This window comes from Ovis canadensis, chromosome 1 (assembly GCF_042477335.2).
Source record: "Ovis canadensis isolate MfBH-ARS-UI-01 breed Bighorn chromosome 1, ARS-UI_OviCan_v2, whole genome shotgun sequence".
Taxonomy (NCBI): domain Eukaryota; kingdom Metazoa; phylum Chordata; class Mammalia; order Artiodactyla; family Bovidae; genus Ovis; species Ovis canadensis.
Genome location: NC_091245.1, coordinates 13,021,558 through 13,032,857, shown reverse-complemented (window position 1 = coordinate 13,032,857; position 11,300 = coordinate 13,021,558).

Genomic DNA, 11,300 nt, shown 5'->3' with positions numbered 1-11,300 from the left:
CGACTTGAGTGGTGGTCCTGATGAAGCAGCAGTGCTTTCTGAGTTGGCAGTGGAGGGGCTTTTCTTCCCAGAAGAGTCAGAGTTGGGGCAGGGTATCCGTTGTGGGCCTCATACCTGTCCCTGCTTCCTCACCCTCGGGTGGTGATGAGGGTGTGAGATGGGAAGGAGAGATGATGCAAGGCAGGCAGTGCTGCTGCTAGCTGGTCCCCTTGGGTGGAAACTAATGAAATTATTGGGCTTCTCTGGTGGCTCAGTGGTAAAAGAATCTACCTGCCAATGTAGGAAACTCGGATTCCATCCCTGGGTTGAGAAGATCACCTGTAGACAGACATGGCAACCCACTCAAGTATTCTTGCCTAGAAAACCCCATGGACAGAGGAGCCTGGCAGGCTATAGAGTCCATGGGGTTGCAAAAGAAAGAGTCAGGACACAGTGACTTAGTGACTAGACAACAGTAACGTTAGCTGGTCTTGCTTACCATTGTATTTCCATTGAGGTCTCATACCTGTATGTACTCAACATGAAATGTTGACTAGTACCTAGTGTGAGGAGGAGCAGCTGACTAATTTTATTCAAAAGAAATGAAAAGATGCCCTCTGGGGACTTCCCTGGCAGTCCAGTGGTTAGGACTCTCCTGTCCACTACAGGGAGTATGTGTTCTATCCCTGGTGGGGGAACTAAGATCCTGCATTGTCGTTCAGTCACCAAGTCGTGTCCAATTATTTGCAACCCCATGGACTGCAGCACTGCAGGCCTCCCTGTCCCTCAGCATCTCCCGGCATTTGCCCAAGTTCATGCCCATTGAATTGGTGATGCCGTCCAATCATTTCATCCTCTGTCTCTGTCGTCTTCTGCCTTCAGTCTTTCTCAGCATCAGGGTCTTTTCCGATGAGTCGGCTCTACACATCAGGTAGATAAAGTATCAGAGCTTCAGCCTCTGCCATCAGTCCCTCCAGTTAATATTCAGGATTGACTTTTCTTTCGGATTGACTGGTTTGATCTCCTTGTAGCCCAGGGGACTCTCAAAGAGTCTTCTCCAGCACCACAGTTCAAAAGCATCAATTCTTTGGCACTCTGCCTTCTTTATGGTTCAACTTTCACATCTGTACATGACTACTGGAAAGACCATAGCCTTGACTATATGGACCTTTGTCAGCAAAGTGATGTCTTTGCTTTTAAAATATGCTGTCTAGGTTTGTTATAACTTTTCTTCTGAGAAGCAATCATCTTCTAATTTCATGGCTGCAGTCACCATCGGCAGTGATTTTAGAGCTCAAGAAAAAATCTATCACTGCCTCCACCTTTCCCCCTTTGAATTGCCATGAAGTCATGGGATTGAATGCTGTGATCTTAGTTTTTCTAATATTGAGTTTTAAGCCCGCTTTTTCACTCTTCTCTTTCACCCTCATCAAGAGGCTCTTTAGTTCCTCTTCGCTTTCTGCCATTAAAGTGTATCTGCATATCTGAGGTTGTTGATATTTCTCCCAGAAACTTTGACTCTAGCTTGTAACTCATGCAGCCTGGCATTTTGCATGACACACTCTGCATATAAGTTAAATAAACAGGGTGACAAATAAACCTTGTCCTTCTTTCTCAATTTTGAAACAGTCGGTTGTTCCATATAAGGTTCTAACTGTTGCTTCCTGACCCGCATACAGGTTTCTCAGGAGACAGGTAAGATGATCTGGTATTCTCATCTTTTAAGAGTTTTCCACAGTTTGTTATGATCCACACAGTCAAAGACGTTAGTGTAGTCAATGAAACAGATGTTTTTCTGGAATTCCCTTGCTTTCTGTATGATCCAGTGAATGTTGGCAATTTGATCTCTGGTTTCTTTGCCTTTTCTAAACCCAGCTTGGATGTCTAGAAGTTCTCGGTTCACATACTGCTAAAACCTAGCTTGAAGGATTTTGAGCATCACCTTTCTAGAATCAGAAGTGAGTGCACCTGTCCAGTAGTTTGAACATTCTTTAGTACCACCCTTCTTGGGAATTGGGATGAAGATTGACCTTTTCCTGTGGCCACTGCAATCTCCAAATTTCCAGTCCAAATTTGCTGACCTTGAGTGCAGCACTTTAACAGAATCATCTCTGAGGATTTTAAATAGCTCTGCTGGCATTTCATTGCCTCCATTAGCTTTATTGGCAGCAGTCCTTCCTAAGGCCCACTTGACTTCACACTCCTGGATGTGACTCTAGGTGAGTGACCACACCACTGTGGTTATCAGGGTCATTAAGATCTTTTTTGTACAGTTCCTCTGTGTATTTTGCTATCTCTTCTGCTTCTGTTAGATTTTCACCGTTTCTGTCCTTTATTGTGCCCATCTTTGCATGAAATGTTGCTTTGAATGCAAAGATGGGCACAATAAAGATCTCACATGCCTTGAGGCAAAAACTAAAAAAAAAAAAAAAAAAAAAGATCCCCTTTGAAGAGTGAATACTTGGGTTAATTGGGTAGAAGCTTACCTGAGGGAAGAAACAATGTAAGAGCAATTAGCATCCTCACCCAAAGTGCTCTATGCACCGTGGAGGTGCATAGTATATACGTGCACGTCTAAAAGGTTACATTTGGACGAGTTTTTCTCTTGATCCAGATGAATGGTTTTCTCTTCCTGGAATGAGGTACTTACCTGGCATCTCATGCCAGGGCCTCCTTGTTTAGTTTGTGCAGCTACTCCTGCTCCCTGGCAGCTTTTGGCTTGACTTCATGCACCATCCTGGTGGACACTGATAGATGACCACTTTGCCTATGCTTTTCAATTAGAGGTGCCAGTTGCATAGTTAACTTTCGCTTCCTGGATTAAGAGATTTTTCGTGCCAAATGTATGGGATGGTGTGTCCCGCCCACACTCACATTTTTTTAAGAGAGTCAAAGACAAAAACTACTCATCTCTGAGGCCAGGCCAGGTATCACCAAGTAGACTTCTCACCTGAAGTTGATGAGGTTAATCCTAAAGGTTTCTTTAAAAAAAGAAAAAAACACACAACTTGGTTTTGGCTGGGTCTTAGTTTTGGCACATGGGATTTTCATTGCAGTGCCAGGCTTCTAGTGTGAGCTCAGTAACTGAGGTGTAGCATTGTGGGATCTTAGTTCCCTGACCAGGGATGGAACCCGTCACCCCTGCATTGGAGGATGGACCACCAGGGAGGTCCCAATTCTGAAGCTTTCGTCTTGAATTTAATTCATTGCTTAGAAACTCATGTTCATTTTAGCTGTTTACAGTTGCTTTACTCCCCACCCTTTCTCCACCCTGGCTGACTTGTCTGCAAGTCATAGCTGTCAAAATCGAGCCATCTGCAGAACAGCTCTGTGCTTCTGAGCCCTTCCCTCAAGTCCTCTGTGGTCCATAGTTCTGTCGAGGTATGGGACAGAATCTTCCGATTTCCCCCATAAGCCTCCTTCCAGTCATCTTCTAGTTTCCTCTTTCTGAGGCTGATAAAGGATAGCTCATTAAGTGTAACCAGTGATGTAACTTTTTTCCCTCACCGTGCAGCACAGCATGGGGGATCTTAGTTCCCTGACCAGAGAGAGAACCTGTGCCCTCTGCATTGGAAGGGCAGAGTCCTAACCACTGGACTGCCAGGGAATTCTCTTATTGTATTTTTAAATACTCTTTTACTTATTTAAAAGTTTAAAAGTATTTAAATTTTAAATACTCTTATTGTATCCTGATAGGGAAAGCAGAGTAATCAATTCAGATAACTGGGGAAAATTTTTTTAACTTTTTACTTTATTTTGGAGTATAGATGGTTAACAATGTTGTGATCATTTCAGGTGTACAGCAAAGTGATTCAGTGACACATATGTGTGTATCTAAAAAATTAAAAAACTTTTTTTGTATTATTGTATTGAGGTGCCACAGTATAGCGTAGTTTTTAAAGGCTTAGAAGTTATATATATGTTCTTATATATAATTATGATTTTATATGGCACACACATGGTTATATATTTTTTTAGTATTTTATTTATTTATTTTTAATTAATTTATTTTAATTGGAGGCTAATTACTTTACAATATTGTGGTGGGTTTTGCCATACATTGACATGAATCAGCCATGGGTGTACGTGTGTCCCCCATCCTGAACCCCCCTCCCACCTCCTTCTGCATCCCATCCCTCAGGGTCATCCCAGTCCACCAGCCCTGAGCACCCTGTCTCATGCATTGAACCTGGAATGGCGATCTGTTTCACATATGATAATATACATGTTTCAATGCCATTCTCTCAAATCATCCCACCCTCGCCTTCTCCCACAGAGTCCAAAAGTCTGTTCTTTACATCTGTGTCTCTTCTGCTGTCTCGCATATAGGGTCATCATTACCATCTTTCTAAATTCCATATATATGTGTTAATATACTGTATTGGTGCTTTTCTTTCTGACTTACTTCACTCTATATAATAGGCTCCAGTTTCATCCACCTCATTAAAACTGATTCAAATGTATTCTTTTTAATGGCTGAGTAATACTCCATTGTGTATATGTACCACGGCTTTCTTATCCGTTCATCTGCTGATGGACATCTAGGTTGCTTCCATGTCCTGGCTATTATAAACAGTGCAGTGATGAACATTGGGGTACATGTGTCTCTTTCAATTCTGGTTTCCTCGGTGTGTATGTCCAGCAGTGGGATTGCTGGGTCATAAGGCAGTTTTCTATTTCCAGTTTTTTAAGGAATCTCCACCCTGTTCTCCATAGTGGCTGTACTAGTTTGCATTCCCACCAAGAGTGTAAGAAGGTTCCCTTTTCTCCACACCCTCTCCAGCATTTATTGCTTGTAGACTTTTGGATAGCAGCCATTCTGACTGGCGTGAGATGGTACCTCATTGTGGTTTTGATTTGCCTTTCTCTCATAATCAGTGATGTTGAGCATCTTTTCATGTGTTTGTTAGCCATCTGTATATCTTCTTTGGAGAAATGTCTGTTTAGTTCTTTGGCCCATTTTTTGATTGGGTTGTTTATTTTTCTGGAATTGAACTGCAGGAGCTGCTTGTATATTTTTGAGATTAATTGTCAGTTGCTTCATTTGCTATTATTTTCTCCCATTCTGAAGGCTGTCTTTTTACCTTGCTTATAGTTTCCTTCGTTGTGCAAAAGCTTTTAAATTTAATTAGGTCCCATTTGTTTATTTTTGCTTTTATTTCCATTACTCTGGAAACTGGGTCATAGAGGATCCTGCTGTGATTTATGCCAGAGAGTGTTTTGCCTATGTTTTCCTCTAGGAGTTTTATAGTTTCTGATCTTACATTTAGATCTTTAATCCATTTTGAGTTTATTTTAGTATACACACATGGTTATATTTGTTAACACCCTTCCATTTGTGGAAATTAGTAGTTGATAAGAGGAATAAAATGATGCTACATTAATCAGAGTCTAAGTGTGACATAAACATAACACGCCAGTAATGCCTACTTGTGAGACAATGTCCTGGACCCTCAAGGTTCCTGGATGTGTGAGATTGTATCAGGTAAAAGGGCTACTTGATTTAAATCAAAGGTTTGGAATTTAAAGCTTCATTCAGTCTCCTGGGTCAACTTTCTAGTATATTTATCAAATGGGAGACAGTTTTAAAAGACAGTTGATTTGTTTATATTACTCTAAAGTTGGGGCTTCCCTGGTGGCTGCAGTGTAGGAAACGTGGGTTTGATTCCTGGATTGGGAAAATCCCATGGAGAAGGCAATGGCTACCCACTACAGTATTCTTGTCTGGAGAATTGCATGCATAGAGGAGCCTGGTGGGCTACAGTCTATGGGGTCACAAAGAGTTGGACACTACTAAGTGAGAGTGATGTGATTCATGGGGTCTCAGAGTCAGACACGACTGAGTAACTGAACTGAACTGAACTGAACTGAAGTGACTAACACTTTCACATTTATACACTAAGGTTAAAGTAAATTAATCCAATCGATTGTATAAAATTACTATGCTAGTAATTGGTGTACAGCTGTGTTAGAAACGGAGCAGTAATTTGGGGTGCCTTGCAGCTTGTACAAGAGATGGTATTTGTTTTTAGTTTTTATTTGGTTGAAGTGTATTTGATTTACAATGTTAGTTTCAGGTGTACAGCACAGTGATTCACTTGTACACACACATATAAAATAGGTAACCAACAGGGACCTGCTGTACAGCACAGGTAACTATACTCCAATATTTTCTAATAACTTATAAGGGAAAATAATCTGAAAAGATGATATATATATATGTCTGTGTATATGTATATATTTGTGTGTGTGTTGTTGCTGTTCAGCCTCTCAGTTGTGTCTCAGTCGCTACCCCATGGACTGCAGCATGCCAAGCTTCCCTGTCTTTCACAATCTCCTGCTGCTGCTACTGCTAAGTCGCTTCAGTCGTGTCCGACTCTGTGCGACCCCATAGATGGCAGCCCACCAGGCTCCCCCACCCCTGGGATTCTCCAGGCAAGAACACTGGAGTGGGTTGCCATTTCCTTCTCCAATGCATGAACATGAAAAGTGGACCCCATGGACCCCATGGACCCCATGCAGCCCACCAGGCTCCTCCATCCATGGGATTTTCCAGGCAAGAGTACTGGAGTGGGGTGCCATTTCCTTCTCCAGTGTATGAAAGTGAAAAGTGAAAGTGAAGTCGCTCAGTCGTGTCCGACTCTTAGCGACCCCATGGACTGCAGCCTACCAGGCTCCTTCGTCCATGGGAGTTTCCAGGCAAGAGTACTGTAGTGGGTTGCCATTGCCTTCTCCATCACAATCTCCTGGAGTTTGTTCAGATTCATGTCCATTGAGCCGATGATGGCAACCAACCACCTTATCCTCTGTTGCTGCCTTCTCCTGCCTTCAATCTTTCCCAGCATCAGGGTCTTTTCCAGTGAGCTGGCTCTTTGCATCAGGTGGCCAAAGTATTGAAGCTTCAGCTTCAGCATCAGTCCCTCCAATGAATATTCAAGGTTGATTTCCTTTCAGATTGACTGGTTTGATCTCCTTGCTGTCCAAGGGACTCTCAAGATTCTTCTCCAACACCACAGTTCGAAAGCATCAGTTCTTCAGTGCCTTCTTTATAGTCCAGCTCTCACATCTATACATGACTACTGGAAAAACCATAGCTTTGACTAGATGGAGCATTTAACATGTGCATAACAAGCACATACATTAACTCATTTCATCCACATAACCTTATCAGTGGGGCTTCTATTATTATATTTTGCAGATGCCAAAACAGGAAAATAATTTCTAGACTTGATGTGAAAATCTGACTCATTGGAAAAGACTCTGATGGGAAAGACTGAAGGCAGGAGGCGAAGGCGGTAACAGAGGATGAGATGGTTGGATGGCATCACTAACTCAATGGACATGAGTTTGAGCAAGCTCCAGGAGACAGTGAAGCCTGGCATGCTGCAGTGCGTGGGGATGGAAAGTGTTGTTACCACCAGCAATTTCTAGACAGAGACTAGCCCTCAGAAACGCCTAAGGTGTTCAGTGAGGCTTTGGAAGCACTTGAAGTTCAGTAGGGGAAAGAAGGTGATTGAGACTTTTGGCTTCTATTAATGACTGCCAAACAATTGATGCTTTTGAACTGTGGTGTTGGAGAAGAGTCTTGAGAGTACCTTGGACTGCAAGGAGATCCAACCAGTCCATCCTAAAGGAGATCAGTCCTGGGTGTTCATTGGAAGGACTGATGTTAAAGCTGAAACTCCAATATTTTGGCCACCTGATGAGAAGAGCTGACTCATTTGAAGAGACCCTGATGCTGGGAAAGATTGAGGGTAGGAGGAGAAGGGGACGACAGAGGTTGAGATGGTTTGATGGCATCACCGACTCAATGGACATGGGTTTGGGTGGACTCTGGGAGTTGGTGATGGACAGGGAGTCCTGGCGTGCTGTGGTTCATGGGGTCGCAAAGAGTTGGACACCACTGAATGACTGGACTGAAGTTATTTTTATGAATCTTCCTGCTGAAAACAGCTAAAATTTCTGAATAAAAGATAAATTTTAAAAATCTCTGGGGCTTCCCTTGTAGTCTAGCAGTTGGGAATCCGCCAGCCAATTCAGGGGATGTATGTTCAACCCCTGGTCTGGGAAGATCCAACGTACCAAGGGGCAACTATGCCCGAGGACATAACTACTGAGTCAGTGCTCTAGAGCCTGTGCTCTGCCACAAGAGAAGCCACCGCAGTTAGAAGCCCACACACTGCAAGTAGAGAGTATACCCTGCTCACAGCTAGAGAAATCCTGTGCACAGCCACAAAGACCCAGTGCAGCCAAAAACTCAAAAAACTTAAAAAATAATAAAAAATTTTAAAATGAATAAATAATAATAAAACTCTAAGGCATCCAGGAACTGACAAGTAGAGTTATCAAGCCCAAAGTGAAGATAATAATCCAGAGAGAAATGGAGCACAGATACCTAGAAACCACTTTCAATATAAAGGCAAACCATATTCTATTCTAGCATATCAAACATGCTGGATTGAATGGGACAAAAATCAAAACCCAGAGCACACATACAATGAGTCTAATAGAACATCTTTCCAACAAAAAGCTTGGCACACCAAAGGGCTATATCTTTCAGAATAAAAGAGTGGGTCAGAAATTGAATCCTCCCAGGGATTTTCAGGCTGGGAGCTCAGAAAACTTCAAGTCTTGAACTTGGCTTAAGATGACCCTGTACTAAATAGAAAGGAAAAAAAGAAGAAAAGAAAACGACCCTGTACTATTCGTGCCTCCAGATGTCTGATATAAATAAATAAATTAGTCTTTGGAGGAAGAAATAGTTTATCTCCCCTCCAGTTATTTCCACATCCTATTCTGCAAAGAACCAATTATTTTTTAAAGTATACAAGTAAAGATTATTGCCAACAGAAATAATGGATAAAATAAACTGATTGTCAAAGGCTTCAGATACTTGAACTCAAGGTAATATATATAAAATGTTCATGGTTGCTATTTTCAAAGAAATACATGACAAACTTAAAAATACCCACAGGGAACAAGAAATGGCAATGAGTGAAATGAGAGTTATTCAAAAGACCAACTAGAACCTTTTTAGAAATGAAAAATATAATAACTAAATCCATCAATGAACTCCTTTAACAGAAGCTTCAGGGAGAATTAGTGAACTGGAAGATAGGTCAAAAGAAATTATTTAACAACTATTTATTAACACATAAATTTAACACCTTAGAGAAAATGGATCAATTCCTCAAAACCCATAAAATACCAAAATTCACCTGATATGAAATAGATCATCTGAATAATCCTATAACTATTTTAAAAATTAAATTTATAATTAAAAACTTAAAATAATATCCAGGCCAAGTTGGTGATAGTTTCATTGAAGTGTTCTACCAATCATTACAAGAGGAATTAGCACCATTCTGTACAATCTCCAGAAATTAGAAAAGTAGGGAGTACCTCTCAGCTCACTTTATAATGCCATTACTGTTTTCACTTTATAATGCCATTATTATTTTGATATGAAAGCCAGACTGGACAGTAAAAACAAAAAGCTACAGACCAATATCCCATGAACTTAGCTAGTAAAATCTTCAGTAAAATATTAGCAAATTTAATCTAGCAATACACAATAAGAATTATGCAAGATGGCCAAGGGGTTTATTCCAGACATGTAAGGCTGGTTCAACAAGTGAAAGTGAATTGATTTAACATTTGAAAATATACTGATGCAGTAATCCACTGTATCAAGAAGCTAAAGATAAATAAAAATAATATAATCATGTCAATTAATTTTGAGTAACAAAATTCAACACCCATTCTTTGGCTGCCCTGGGTTTTCATTGCTGTGCATGGGCTGTTTTGTTGTGGAACAAGGGTTTCTCTTGTGTGTGGCATGGGTTCTAGAGTACGCAGGCTCAATAGTTGTGGGGCATGGGCTTAGTTACCCCTTGACAAGTGGAATCATCCTGGACCAGACATAAAACCTGTGTTCCCTGCATTGGTAGGTGGATTCTTAGCTACTGGACCACCAGAAAAGTACCTCAACACCCATTTATGATAATTAAAAAAAAAAAACTATCAGTAAACCAGAAATACAGGGGAACTTCCTCAACTTGATAAGACTGAATACCTTCCTCTTAAGGAACAAGTCAAGGATATCCACTCTGGCCATTCTTAGTCAACAGAGTACTGGAAGTCTAGCCAACGCAGTAAGACAAGAAAAGGAAATAGACAGCACATAGATTGGAAAGGGAAAAAAGAAAACAAACTTCCCTGTTTGCAGATGAAATGACTGTCTATTTTAAAAAGTCCCAATGGAGGATTTGAACATTGCTGCAGAGCAACTAAGCCCGTGTGCCACAAGTACTGAGCCTGTGCTTTAGAGCCTGTGAGCCCAAACTATGAAGCCCGTGCTCAGCAACAAAGAGAAGCCACCGCAGTGAGAAGTCTGTGTACTGCAAAGAAGAGTCGCTCCCACTCACTGCAACTAGAGAAAGCCCTCTGCAGCAGCAAAAGACCCAGTGCAATCAAACATGAATAGAGGCTTCCCTGGTGGCTCGATGATAAAGAACCTGCCTACCAGTGCAGTGTTGAGTCCTGCCCCCAAGGCCACAGAAGCGGAGCCCAGAACCAAGGTCACCTCTGAAGCTGACTGAGCCCCTTTGTAACTGAGCCCCTTTTGTTTTCAGAAGACTCCCTGACTTCCTGACCCCCAGTCAGGCAAAGATGCCCACTTCAGCAAACACCTTATAGCACCCCAACCAATCACCTAACACCAACCTTGCAGCAGGCATTTTCTTTGGCTTGAGGCTATAAAAATTGGCTATTAACCCACAAAAGCCGTCAACTCTCCCTGGTCTCTTAGGAGGTTGGCCCACTGCGCTCTCGGTGCCTACTTTATCTCTGCTCTTCATTCTTAATATACTCGCTCCCTGCTGGAATGCTGTGTGTCTGGAAATTCTTTACCAACCTATGCTCAAACTGCTTAACATGCAGGAGATATGGGTTCGATCCCTAGTCCACGGAGATTTCACATGCTGCAGGACAGCTAAGCCCGGGTTCTGCTGAGCCTGTGTCCTGGAGCCCGGGAGCCACGGCTGCTGAGCCCACGTGCCGTAACTACTGGAACTTGAACTCTCTAGAGCCTGTGCTCTGCAGCAAGTGGAGCCACCGCAAGGAGAAGCCTTAGCACCACCATTAGAGGGTAGTTTTGAATTATTGTTATAAAACCCTTCATCACATCCTCCCAGGGTGGAACACATAGTTTTTCGAGACAGAAGCCCAGTTTGTCTTCCTTTGCCTGGCAAAGTGATAGAGCCTTCCTTTTCTACTTCACTCAAAACTTTGTCTCCAAGATTTGATTTGGCATTAGTGTA